Consider the following 15199-nt stretch of genomic DNA (forward strand, 5'->3'; position numbering starts at 1 on the left):
GAGCGCGTGCACGTGGCGTGGAGCGTATCCAACACGTGCCCAAGTCTTGCGCGCGTGAGTGCGTCTTTGGTGCAATATTAGGAAGATCAGTCAGTGTTTTGTTTTTCAGTCACATTTTTTTCTTTTTTGCTTTCACAAACAACAAAAATGCTGAAAAAAATGTGCCTTGTTAATTATGCTGTTTGATTTGACAGTCCAATGGCCAGCCAACAAAAGCTTTTCCTATACTATCTCTGACTAAAGTAAGTGTTCCTCACTGGATTAGAAGACTCCGTGTGCCTGATCCCCCCCTCCAGATGCTATCTGGACTTGGCCATGGAGCCAGTGGCAATGCCCATCTCACGGCATGTTTTCTACATGAATCTTTTCAGGCACAGAGGGCACACTGGTCACTTGGTCTTTCCTCAGAAAAAAAAAGTTCGATTGGCTCAGCGACCCTCATAGAATGTCTGGATCATAAGTTTCATCAGATAGAGGTCAGCGTTCCATGGGTCAGTCCGTTAGTGCACTCGACTGGTTCCTCCCATCATGTTCATGTTTCCTGCTGCCGTGTTCAGACCATCTGGCTCGTTTGCCTCTTTCACCGCGAGTTGCACCTCATCTAGGAACAGCGAGGTCCTTGTTTTCCTCTTGAGCCTACTTTCCAAGTTCAGTGTTCCCTGAGTTTATGCCCATAAGCGCTTATTCTGCAACCCCCACAGCCCTTATATGTATACAATTACTAAGGTACATTGCGATTTTCCAGGAATGTTAAATATCAATCTCGTGCTCAAAATAATCCCCTGCAATTGGCTGGCAGCAATTTCAGTGTACCTTGCCTACAGCCCATAGGCTCCTTGTACAAGCTACAGCCCCCTCATGACCTTTGACTCTAGGATAAGCAGCAAGGATGATGAATAAATGGTTAAAATGTTTGATGAACCACTTTCTTAGGATTATGAGGCATGTTTCCTCCCTTTTTCTGTTCATTTGGGTTGTGAGATGGATCCTATCTCTGCTGACTATGGGGTGAAAGCTGCAGTGCATATACAGTGTGTTGTCGACAAATGCTCATTCACCTGCACATTCATGCCTATGAGCAATTTAATTTGTTCAGTGGACCCTATACAAATGTTTTTGAATGTGGTGAGGAAGCCAGAGTACCTGGAAACACTCATACAAGCAAGCGGAGAACATGCAAATATTTGTACTAACTCGACTTGTGGCGAGAGCCAATATTAAAATTTGGGACCTTTTAACTATGACAGAGAGGTCAGGAACAATGCTTTTATATCTATATCTGCATAATCATTCTTTGGTGTGAAGTGTTTAATTGTTTTTTTTTATGAAAACCTGTGTGGGGTTTCTTAGGGTACTCTGGTTTACATTCTGAAAAAGAAACCAGTTAATTGACAATGGCCTGAAACCAGCATTGAGAGATACACAAGTAAATTTTGGAATGGCTCCAGTACAAAGTCCTATTAAGGATATGTATTGAAATTAAATGGATAAACAGCTTTAGTGCTAACTAAATTAGAACTCTGTACGTATGTACACAGCATCTTTTTTCCACACAATCTGAGGCACCGGGATTGAGCCATCTCCTCCTTAAACCAGGTGATAGAGGTAAAGTTAAAGGAGGGGAATACGCAGAGGAAGATTGATGGCTGTGATTTACCTCAAAAAATGTGCACGTTATGAGCAAATAATCACTCCCGGTGAACAGGCTTTTGGATTTTTCTTTTTTTGCTGGAATCAGTGGTTAGGTGATGAGAGGTACACTCTTCTCTCTCTTGGACATCCATCATGCCAAACTGTATACACGCTGATAATTTGTTGGGTGTCACAGTAGGCTACACACTATATTCACATTGCTGAGCTGTGTGTGACAGAGACAGTGTTGTGTTTCGTACGTATATGAAGTGGTGGCGGGGAAAAAAGTGGCAGAGATGTGTGCTCAGTGGATCGTGTAAAGTGTCACATGAGTCATAACGCATGGTTAGCTTTATTAGGTAACACACTTGAACATGATGTGAGTTTCCATTTTGTGTAAATAAAACATATTGATCAATACATCCATTTGTTTGAAATACCGCTTGAGTCAGAGGGAGTTGACCCGGAACGAGAGGCTGGGGCCAACCTTGCTGGTCACTTGTCAATCAAACGGAGACTGACAAGATAGTCGCATTAATTGTGCTCACTTTTTTACTGGTTGTCTATTTTAAGCAATCAATTTGTTTTCTTTTTACGGGTTTAGCGAAGTTCTCACTAAGGCACGTTCTCTTTCTTAAGATATAATTGAAAACCATGTTCATTACTTTATATAAAGAGCACAAACATTTCTCCATGCCTCCAAGTGAACATAGCCAGATCAGCGTTTTTTTCTTCTCTTGATGAGGTTACTTGAGTATATTTGGATTATTAGGAAGCTCCCTCAAGGAGTTATTAATGGGAATTTACAAGACAGAAATGCGAAGGTTGTTCTCCATTTGATTATGCAGATTGCAGTTGTTCCCTGTTTTTTATGGACTCAACGGTTCCCAGAATGTCTTTTTTAATTTATTTATTTTTTTTAAAGTTCTTTTTAGAAGGGTCTCCTTTTTGCCCAACCTTGAAGCAAGGTATCTTTTCATCTTTTACCAATTTGATCTGGGAAGATCGAGCTAATTGAGGCTGTCCTTGTAGGGGTGGATGCATTTCAGCAAGTGCTTATCAACATTTAGTGAAGTCGTTTAATACTATATGACCGTTATTCTGTGTTAATCCCCCCCCTCAAAATGTTCCAGGATCTCGTGATCAGATAATGTCTTGATGCTCATCAAATCACGGCGTACGTGAGGTGAACGTACGTCACTGCAGACACAGGCCACTCCTCACTCGTCGGTTTACATAACATGTTATTATAATCTCGCGATTTAGCCAACCAACGCGCAACAGTTTAGGTTGGCCCGAGCATTCAAATCCCGCTGACCATCTGTTACGTCGCTTACTTGCTTCACTTCAAATACTTTGCCTGTCTACTGCAATGTGTTTATTTCACATCCCCTGTAATTGCTTTCATTGTGTACTTAATGCTTCATCTCACAAATGCGACAAATGCTGGTGACGGGACAAACGAAAGGGTTTGAAAAAAAATGATTATTAATGAAATCCCTTCATGTGTTTAAACCTGTTGGCCAATCTTATCTACACTGCTTGGTTTCACAACTTTTAGGGTGTGTACAGTATTACAGATAACTTTAAGGTGCCATGTACGTTGCGTTGTGGATATACGCTAAGCTTCTTTTCCGTCCTTCACAATTATCAAAGGCTGTGACACCAACATAGAGGCAGTGCACACTTTCTCCTCCTCTGCTTTTAAAACAAGTAAAAGCAGAATAACACAAACAATCTTTGTTCTTCACATTCTTCCAAGATTCTTTGTAGCTCCGACATAGATCAGAGAGAACATGTCCTCTTCTTCTGCATTTGTTCATTCGTTTCCTTTTTGTGCCTTTTCGGTGTGCTCACATTAAAGTCGCCAACCAAATCTTCTTGCCATTTTCTTCATCTTTTTCTTCATCTTTGAACTCAGTTCCGTCCTTTTATTCTTTGGTTCTTCCAAGAGACTTTAGATGCATTACCCCCGCATAAATAAAAGGGAAAGCATCCGTCTACTCCTTCTTTGTCAGAGTCTTTATCTTGGATTGTGACCATGTCTTCTAGCATAGCAGTAGCTAAGGATATGTTTTTTGTCTTGTTCTTTTGGATGCTTTTTCTGCCGCCCCTTTCTTCCAATAATCCAAATGCACAGAAACCTGTCTTCCTCCATGTTTTTTCTCCTTGTTCTTCTTTGAAAGTATCCAAGCAAAGTCACAAACCCCAAACATTGACACTTGCAGAATGACTCAACTCTTCAGCAATACATATGCCTTCCCCGTATGGACTTGCCTTTGTCTGGTAAGAGCGCTGACATTAATGGATCATAAAGTCTCTTCCCTGTGAGAGAGATTGCATTGTAGCATCATTAACTACAGAAAATTATACACCGGGACAGTTCCCCTCAAACATTTCACTGATCTGAAGATAAAGTTGGAGAGTGCGGGGAAAGAAAAGATGAGATGGGCACAAAACATTGTTAGCAGAAGTTAATGAAACACTAGGAAAAGGTGACATTATCATGTGATTTCAGGGAAAAAAAATAGCACATACTCGTGCTGTCTCTATTTCTGGCAGTGTGGGAGTGTTTGTGTGCATTTGTGTCAAGAAGTGCGAGTGTGAAGAGACAGGGACTAAATAAAAGAAAATCTCACTTTTCAAATATTTTTTAATACATTTTCATTTTCAGTTATGATTCATTAACGGTTTTAAATCTCCTATAGTTTTATTTAAATGATTTTTAGTGTAAAAGGCTGCTTTTATGCTTTCCATAGAAGAAAAAAATGAAAACGGTAAAATGGTTGGCACCAGTTGCATACAGTTTCAGATCGCAAAAGAAAAATGAAACACAAACTAATTTTTTTATGTTTTGAGATTAACTCCCTTTGTAATTTGTCATTCATATGTGTGAGCAGGAAATAAATTAGTTTATTGATGAGTCAGTAAGAATAGCAATTATAACAAATAACAGATCTTTTTAGATATAAATTACAACCATTAGCATACATTGAAGGAATAGGGTATCATGATTAAGGGTGGTTAAGTCACTAATTGCCCAATGAAAAGCCCCAAACCGGGTTATTTTTATAATAATTAAAAAAACAAACAAACTGAATATGAAATCCAATATTGCGTTTCATTCAATTAAATAGTTGGAAAACTTTGATCCAAGTTGAATTTAGACCTAAAATTGTCACCACAATAGGTTGCCATTAATATTTATTATAAAACCTCGCTTCACCAAGCATTGAAGGAATTTGACAATTTTACATTTTCTTTTGCCTCATTATTAGCCCTTGTTTGAGAACACTCCACCACCTTTGTGCATGCTGTCAAATCTCTCTAGACCATAATTGAGTCCTTTTTTTGCCTCGTTACACTCGAGTTACAATGAATTTGTATAAAGGCATTGCATTGTTGTAGATGAATTAAAATCATTTCTTCTGAGAAATGTATTTACCATCCAAACATATCATTATGTTCAACCTTGGTTTTACTGTATCACTCTAGTGAAGAGGATTACCTCCATATAGTGTAACCACTATACAATATCGTACGTCTGAAGAACCCTTTAAGGAATATTGTTAATTATTGCTCCTATCCCCCTGGACAATAAAAGGAAATGAAGGTGGTGCTTGAATTCGTAAAGCTGCTGTTGACCTGCTGCTGACCCGCTGGGAGACTCTTGCAATTGGAAGACCTAAACATGAACACACAGGCCTTTTTTTTCATTTTTCCCCTCATGTTGCATGGCTGTCGCCCTGTGGATTATAAACCCCACTAACACTCTTGTTAAATGCACAACGGCCCTCTAGATTGGGGCTAGCGCATATCATCTATGCTGGAGGTGTCACATCCAAGGTTAAGTGTCTAATGAAGATGGATGTGGATGCCTTGTGCAGTTTTTTTTAGGCTTTATCTTTTATTGTGTTCCCACGCATGATAGATCTGGGAAATAACTGTATAGAACATATTAAGTGGCTGTTTATTCAGCAAGTATTGTAATGCAACTATACACATCTGTGTTGGCATTCATTTACAAATATTTAAGGCCACATTAAGTCATCTCAAACACCTCTCAATTGCCATTTTAGTCACCCGTTCATGCTCTACAGCTGCTTGCACATGATTGATGGAAAGCACAGGAGTGAGCAAGAGGTGGTCACTGGAGCTTAAAGAGGTAATAAGTGTGATGGCGGCTGAAGTCGTCGTGCTGGATGTACTGTAATAGTGCCGCAAACAATAGATGTAGCTTTGTATTTTGTTAGGTGTCAGTCCCTTGTGTATTCAACAACCCAGACTGTGGACTGTTAAATTTCAATGTGTCTTACGGATAGTATAGTATATTATAGCATTGTATGCACAATCGATAAACTAAAGTATCTAGTAGCCAAGTAAAGAGAGAATGTTCTTTTGAGTTTAACTAGATAGGATCAACTAACAGTTACATCTTGAAACAAATAACATCTACCCGAGACCAGACAGAACAGGTCTCCTTTTGTAGACTAATGTCGACTTGTGAATAACATGAACGCTACGATGAGTCACCAACAATATTCTTTTTTCTCCAAGGGACTATTGCAGTTTTTCCATTCCAAGAACGAATAGTCACTTGAAAGTAAAAGTGGAATCAGGAGGTGGTTGACTCACTGTTTATCGCACTGAAGTCAAGGCCAGATTTGTGGCCCCTCCTGGGCTTCCATCATGCCTCTTCTACCTGTGGCATTTCCCGACTGTGACCAGGAATCGTTATATTCATGCAGTGTGTGACCTCTGGCCCCTCAACATCAAACCTGTGTGGAAAATCAGATTCAAGCAGGACACCTCGGGCTTTTCACCGTGTTTGGCAGCCCAATTGCCATAACTCCGAAGGTGGCAAGAATTCGTAACATGGGTGGTTTTGACACTTTTAAAGCAAAGTTTTAATCTTGTGTGTTTATTTGTGTCAATTTTAAAGCCGCTTAGTTGCTTGTTCTTCCTGTCTCTCGAGTGTCTTTTCATGCCAATATTCATTTTGGCGAACAACTGATGCTCTCAGTCAGGGCTCTTTAGTATCTGCAGGTGATACTTCAGTGTCTTCTTCAATAACACACAACACATCAACTGCTGAGACTGCAGATTGGACTTTTTTTTTTCATGGCGCCAACTGTCCAAACTATTCCAGAGGTTAAAAGCATCGCTTGGTCTCAGCCAAATAATTAAAGTTTTCCAAGCATGTCCACATAAACTCGCCAGGCTACATCATTAGTTACACTTGCACAAGAGCTGTTGGGGAAAATTCTGCTTTATTGGAGAGACTCACTTTTGATCGTGTAATTTATCCACTACTGGCATATACTACTGCTTTCATAGTTGGCAGTAATATAAAATTCTGCATCTGCGTTGTGATAGAAATTCCCTGACTTTGCATGACAAAAAGAAATGCTCTGTTTGGGTTGAGTGTTAGTGCCACAATGATATATGCTGATGTGAAATATGTCAAGTCAACATTGGCGTGAAAGTTCCCCGCGGAGGAAGTATTTACCCAAGCACCGTCAGCACATCTGAGGCGGCTGGGTAGAAATTGGTTGATGCCGAATACGGCTACACAGAGTCCTTGCGTGCTTTCTTGTGGTAATTCTGAAATGCGCCAAGCATGATGGGATAGAAAGAGTATTTGCTTTTATGAGTAAGAGTGCTGTGGTGATTACTAATTAGTGTGCTATGGTTTTTATAGAAAGAAAATTAGGTTTCGATCTCTGTATGGCAATTTGAAATCACCAGTGAGCAGTCTAGTAATAAGCTATTTTTTGAGCCAATGGGGCCACCGTAGTTCCGAGATTGGTAATGCAGATGAGGACAAAAATCTATTATCGCGTGTAACTCATTTTCCTGTATGACTGGATTGTCAATTATATGAATTAAATTAGCTCCTGTAGGAGATTGGCAATGGCATTCTTCAACTGCTATAAGACACGCTGACAAAAGAAAATGTAGTGGACCTCAACTCTTTTTTTTTTTCTTTGTTCGAAGGAGAGAACTAAATATAATTGACAGAAATATTCCACGTAGCCACATTGAGTTGGTAATAAATTAAAAAAAGAAAAGATTGCCTATAACAAATGCAGTTTCTCTTATCATTCACTTGCTTGCCTTAGTCATTCTGACTTATCTTGTTGGCACATTGACCTTGTTCCTATCCTCTCTTGCTAATTCATTTTCTCTGGCTGAAGCGTCCGTCCAGTCATCCATTCATCCATCCATCAATCCGTTCATAGACTTGCATTAAAATGTCCTCCTAGGGTATTCTTTATCGTGAAGCCATGTAGCAGTGAAGCTATCGAATGTTGACCTGAGCTACAGACATGTAGTTCATCAATCTGCTTCCTGTTTCAAATCCTCTCGCTCACGTCAATCTATCATCTTTACTCCGGAGCCGTGCAATGTCATGGCTGCCTCAATTTACTCGCTTCATATCATTCACTTGTATATGCAGTGACAAAGTGGGTAGTTGATGTCAGCCCTACTCAGTGATTCTCATAAACCATGATGCATTGGTGGGGAGGCATCTATCCATAAAACCTATGCCAATACTTTATTGGATATCAGCATCCAGCAAATGGAGGAAAATTTTAAATAGCATCATGATGGAAAATCTGCATTTTATTAGGCTTGCCATGTTATCATTTGAATAAAAGTTCTGGAAACATTTTACCCCCAAATAATTAAAGCACCGACTGTAATTATAAATATTTGTTGACTCATTTTAGAATCTAAGATGAGCTTTGCCAATTTTCATACTGCAACACCCCTCCGCTACCTTTAAAATAAAAATTTCCAGTGTATCCTTCTTGTTTGGCTTATTGATTAAAGCTAGTATATTTAGAGCATATCATTACGTGAAAATAAAAAAGCATAACATCAAAATGAAGACTTTTTTTAGCTTTTGTAGCTGTAGATGCTGGTATTTCATGCCACATTTCCTCCTATTTGTGTTACACCAGAGAAATGGATTATGCAGTCAGTGTGTCGCCATGCAAAATGCTGTTTAATTAATGTACAAAAATATCAATCTTGCTCATACTGTGAGCACAAAGGGGATTATTTGGAGGTTACATTTAGCTTGGTCACGCAAATCCACCCACTGCTGAATTTGTGTATGCACATGTCGTCCAATGTGTGGCCTGCAGCAACAACGGGATTCGGTGACGTTGATCAATTTCACCTTAATGGTGTACTGAATGTTGCTTTTTTTAATCATCTTAAGATCACTGTTTCAAATTGCTTTCCAAATTTGATGAAGGACGCTTTTAAGAAGACTGCTGAGCTAACCAACCAATTTAGTTTCCAATTTAGTACTGCTGCAGCAACAAGCAATTGCCTTATGAAATGCATGTGTTTTTTATTATTATTGGGCTCATTTTCTTCTGTTTCCCTTTTTGTTTATGATTGCACAAAAACAGTGGAACATGTCCCAAAATATTCAATGTTTCCATCTTTATTTAGTTATGCTGATAACTGTGGATCGTGGATTTATGCTTTATTTTTAGGCAGATATAGAGATAGAGATTTATTTTACTTTATTTACTTCAATGAATTATATACTCATAAATGCATAGATTCACAGTACATTAGTAAGAATGGATGATAAAATAAATGTATAAAAGTACTTTCTCTTTATTATTGAGTTTTTCTTCTTTTATTTATATATATATATATATATATATATATGTATATGTATATGTATATGTATATGTATATGTATATATATGTGTATATATATATATATATATATATATATATATATGTATATATATGTGTGTATATATATATATGTATATGTATATGTATATGTATATATATATGTATATGTATATGTATATGTATATATATATGTATATGTATATATATGTATATATATGTATATATATGTATATATATGTATATATATGTATATATATGTATATATATGTATGTGTATATATATATATATATATGTATGTGTATATATATATATATGTATGTGTATATATATATATATATATATATATATATATATATATATATATATATATATATATATATATATATATATATATATATATATATATATATATATGCATTTTTAAAAAACGTAAATGATGGTCTTTTTCAAAGTTTTGATGGAATGCATTTGCGGGAGGTGGCTCCTCTCTGACGATGTTCAATTTGATGCTGATCCAATTTGCATTGACCGGCTTTTAGCTGAGCTTTGCGCTCTACTGCATGCCTTATAGAGTTCTATATATTGTATTGTACAGTTGTATAGGGGATTAATTATTCATATTCAATACTATTTGATTAACTTTCATGTTGGAGTGAAGAAAAAAAAGAAATTCATTCTTAATCCTGTCAAAGCTTTGACTAACCATGAGCATCATTTTTCACTGCCTGTGTATTTTAGTTGCTGTTTTTTAACTGAAAAAAAGTGAGGGTTCGTGGGGACTCCGATTAATCACAAGTCCTTAACTTTTACATGGAGAACAACATGTATTATTACGGCTAAGGGACTAACTGCTGGGTCCTCAGCTGGAAAAGCAACACATTCACTTGCAGTGCAGCTCTCTTTGGGGAGTTTCTGCGTGGGTGGGCCCTCTGACTGGGATTTAAATATAAATATTCACATCTGCTTGTAGCTTTGTCTGAAGCACTATTACAAAGAGTAGAATATTAATGTTTGCCTGTCGCCATTGACGTCACACTGTGACGCATTATGATTTTTATTTCATCAGAAGCAGGCATCATTTCAAAAGGCTATGTTGATGGCTTTCTTTTGCCATAAAGTGACTACAAGTGTGGCCTAGAGGGAGAGCAACCACCTGCACCTTCACTTAGTATATTATGAATGATTTATAACTTGGTTATGATGTAGTTTGTCAAATAGGTAATTCATAGCCTTCTTTCTGACTGCTGCGAAATGTGTGGTGCCACCCATTTTTGCTTGTTGAGCCCATTTTAATTCTCTAAAAAGCGAAGTCTCGTGGCTTTAATTGTGAAATAATGCGCAAATGTTCTTTCAATCCATGTTTCACATCTGCCACGCAAGATGATATATTTGTTATACTTGATCTGAAACAGCTCCCTCTTATTTTCTTCATGTTCTTTGAAAATGAAGTTATGTAAATGTTTGACTCACAAGGTTGTTCTTTTGTTCATTTGGATTCAAGGAAACAATTTCAAGTTGTTTCATAAGTTTGCTCATTTTTTTCATGTCAGTCTTTATGGAAAGACAATTTTGGCTTTTATTTCACTTAGAAGGGTTATTTTGGTTGCACCATATCTGATCCAAAGGTGTTTGAATCATCCAAGGATACAGGGAGCCATAAATTGACTCAGCCAACCAGCCAGTTATAGCAAACCATCTGTTATCTTTTTTTTTTCCTTCCATTTTTCACCTTTTTCTAATTTTGTCTCTTCCATTGAAATTTCATCCTTGAGTTGAATGTGCTTCATTTAACACTAAGCCCCCACCACTTGTTTTATTTTTTTAAAATTTTAAACCAGATTAATGACATCATTAAACAGTCCTGCATCTTTTTGGTGTGAATGAGCACATTATTTTGAACGCATGGATGGTAGAATGAGCTCAACTCAAACTTGGCTGAGGAACAGATGGACCAGACCAACTGATCTATTCTGCTTGGTTACCATAGTGATAAGATTTGACCTTCTTTGGGTCGAATATTTGTCCATATCTTGATATGGCCAACAGAACCATTTTTACACCGCCCTCGCTGCTATCATGAATTTGCATCATCGCAACTTTCATGACTTTACCTACATGAGCACCAAATGTCATACAATTTTTTTTTATATGTAGTCTTGGTAAATGTGTGCCTACTGAAGTATATCCTCCGGCTGAACAGTACAAGCATCTCAAGTTGGCTTCCTTCTTGTCTAGTCAATGCCCTTTGCTATATCAACATGCCGGCTTTCTCTAACAGCCCAAAATGCCAAGCTTTAATGGGAAGGGTGTTGACTTGTAACGGCTATAAAAGCAGTAGGCGGTGTGTCCTGGCCATAAAATCCCATTCCCTTTGACCGCGTGCCGCTAAACAGCCTGACGTTAAATACAAAAAAATCTTGGTGCCAGTGGCGATGAATGACTTCAAATAATTGTATTTTACTGTACGTCAGTGATTAGGTTAGTTGGTGTATGTTGTAGCTCAGCATATCTTATGCTTCTCGTTAAATGATGTATGGTATATCATACTGGTAACAGGTCGCTATCAACATTCCTTACGTCCATGTTGTTTGGATTAATGTGCACATCTGCCCAATGCTATTCTGTAACTGCACTGTAATCTCCATGTTGAGGTCACAGCAAGCTGCTTAATAGCCACAACTCCTCTTTAGGTACAGATTGGCTTTCCCTGTCACCCACCATGTGAATCTTTCTCTTCTACCCTGTGTCACTCTCCCCCTACTGTGCTAATCCTTACTCAGAATGTGATTTTTCTATTTTTTTTTTTCCATTGTCTTTCATGCTTTTTTTCTCAATTTCTGTCAGGAGATTGCATACAGGTGCAGCTCAGGTGAAGTAGTGGCCAACGAATGTAGTGTGTGACTAGTTCAGTTCTGTTTCACTTCCAGTGAAGCAAAGGCAAATGGCTTTAAAAATATGTAGTAGATGATGGATCCATTTTCTCATTAGCATCCTCCATTCATCTCCTATTAAACATACTCACTTTTGGGTTTATAAGCGTGCCGAGTGCCAGCGCGTGGAAGGAGGTCATTTGTCACTGATTCTATGTGGTTATTTTTAAACAGACCCTGAGTGTAGGTTTAATCAGAACAGGAAGCTCCTCCTCAAATGAAGCAGGAAATATATTTGCAACTAATGGTCTTTTGTATGCTAAATTTTGAAAGTATTCTGGTAAGATCTCATTGCAATTTACATTCAATATTTGTATATCTTTGCAAAAATGACTTGTCTCAGCTTCCTTTGAGTGAGTGAGAAGAAAGTCATGTTTCCTTTTCTTTTCTCATCTGCCCACACAACTATCGACTACACTCTAAAGGTTATTTGTCACCTTCCAAAGTGTGAGTGAATTAAACCTGATGTTCAGGTGTCATCGGCCCCGCAGGAAGTAGTAGTTTCCCCCCTAATGGTCACTGAGGTTAGTTGTAAAGTTTGTCTTTTAGGCTTTATTTGTCTGCACACACCTTGCAAAAGTGTGTGTAAGACGTATAGCTTGTAAGGCTTAAAGTGACTGGAACACTTTTAAAACTGTCTGTAGACAAATTATGACATTCTACTTGCATTTGTGGTGGTGGGGGCTAATTTAATATCAATGAATGTTGGGGCACAATGAATAAGTGCAACTTGGGGAATGGTTGTTAGCACAGTTATTTCACAGTTTAGAGTTCAGTATGTTTAGTACGTTTGCAAGGTCTTCCCATCCTCCCCCGGTCCGAAAACCTCAAGTATAACCGTGGTCAAACATTTTGAAACACTTTCACTTCTTACTGAGTCGTGAAGTGAAAACTTTTGACATCAGATGGATACTAAATGTTATGTGAGAATACTTAAAAAAATGTAAAAAAGTTCCTTGGAGTACATGCAAGTGTAACGTATATTTGCTCTACAATTGATTGGCAACCAGTCCCATGTGTTACAACTTAGCTACAATATTGGCAGCTCATTATTCATATTATAAATGGTGTTGATACAGTATAGTATTACTCACTAATTTCACATTTAAAGTATACTTTTATGTAGTTTTTAAAAATGAGTGCACATTTAATGTAGCCCCTATGCCATTTTTTCTATGTTTGTCATTTTGTATGTTTAAATGTGTGTGAGTGGCTTCTTTTCAATGCAGTCCAAAAAAAAAGGAAGAAAAAAGAAATGAACATATGGTGAGTCAGTGTGTAGGAGTCGTGTTGTGCCACGGTGCATCAGTGTAGGACGGGATGCAAGATGATGAGATGCTGTTGGAGAGATGTCTGTGCACTGCCAATAGGTGGCACTCTACACTTTAGTGACCCAGACAGAGAGAAAGCAGCAAATGCCTAAACTATGGTCAAAACAAACACAAAGTTATCATTTAATTGAATGGAAACACAATACATTGAGTGAATTAAATCACTGATGTTTTATCTGGCTGTGGCTGCATAGACTACATTATATCTGTTACTTAACAATTACTAGGCTGTAGTAATGTAGTATTTGCTCTGTATTGTTGGTAAACGGTGTTTCAATATCCCTCATTTACTCATCTTTACTGACCAACAATATATATTTAAAACTTGTCCATTCCACGTGATTATGGACCAGATTCCACCCAGAATTGTTCGTGGGTCATGACAGCATTGAGCTGTCAATTTTTGTTTAGTTCCCCGATTATTGGCACTCACAAACCCCTCCACCACGATAAGGTCACGGCTCAGGGAAGGTTTCTTTGGGTTGTGTTTACTTGCCCCAGTAAATGTCTGCTTGAGTGACTGAGCTAGTACTCTGTCTTTATCTCCTGACTGAGACCTCCAAATGGAATAAAAACTCTTTACACTACTACAACAATTCCCACTGACATTGCTGCAGTTTTGTAAAAAGTGGGAGAGCAAAACAATGTTGACTTTATTGAACAATCTTATTGGGAAAACATTCATTCAACAAGGAGCTTGCATTGGTTTTTTTTTCTAATGCTGCGGAATAACAGCAACATAAAAACACATGTAGTGACTAAATGAAGGTGTCCAATGCAGTTATTGAAGCACAACTCACTATCAAGAAGGGTTACATTGTTTTTAATATATTCACAATTACCTAGACACCTGGAAAATGACATTTGTGTCCATGATTTTTTGGCATACCAACGACTGATTCAAAAGACATGATGTTGATGAAGCAGTTTGAACAAACAAATGATGGAATTTATGTTGGAGTATAAATGTCTTTGGGGCAATTGTCTGAAATTGCTAATCTTTACATTCAACAATCCTTAGAATATATATATATAGAATTATTTCTGGTCAAGTGCATTTATTCCGCAGGCGCAGTTAGGTCAGGTGCAGTTTACTCGTTGAAAAGAAAGCAAATTCTGCATTCAAATGGATAAAAAGAGTGATACACACCAGAACTTTACTTCTGTTTTTCAGAAGTTTTATTGTGCTTTAGGTGGTAGTTAAATTCAGGAGGCGTTCAGAAATTTTCTCAACCCACCCACCTCACAAAAGTGGACATGAGCGCAGAACAATTTCATTTGTGGAAGAAGTTAATGGCATTTTAGAATGTCGTCAATGTACATGAAGCATAGGCTGTCTTTAAATGTCAGACATATAAAATGTAATGACACACTGTGGCAAAGGGTTTGGATGTTGAAGGCTGCTTTCAACTTTTCTAATGTTTCAAATCCATCTTTATCATTTATATTACCATGTCACTTAAAACTGCCAATTTGGTGTCATTAAAAATAAAGCGCAACGAAATGTAAAATATATATATATATATATATATATATATATATATATATATATATATATATATATATATATATATAACAATATAACTGGCCTTAGATACAATGTAAATCATAGATTGATGCATTCACCTTGCTTATAC

At 37.5% G+C, this 15199-nt stretch overlaps 1 protein-coding gene across 3 annotated transcripts in view; it reads left to right on the plus strand.

Annotated features, from left to right (window-relative positions):
- Positions 1 to 15199, plus strand: part of gabrb2b (gamma-aminobutyric acid type A receptor subunit beta2b) — a 225016-nt gene that overhangs the window by 152503 nt on the left and 57314 nt on the right. The window lies entirely within an intron of this gene.

Source organism: Stigmatopora argus, chromosome 22 (assembly GCF_051989625.1).
Source record: "Stigmatopora argus isolate UIUO_Sarg chromosome 22, RoL_Sarg_1.0, whole genome shotgun sequence".
NCBI classification, from domain to species: domain Eukaryota; kingdom Metazoa; phylum Chordata; class Actinopteri; order Syngnathiformes; family Syngnathidae; genus Stigmatopora; species Stigmatopora argus.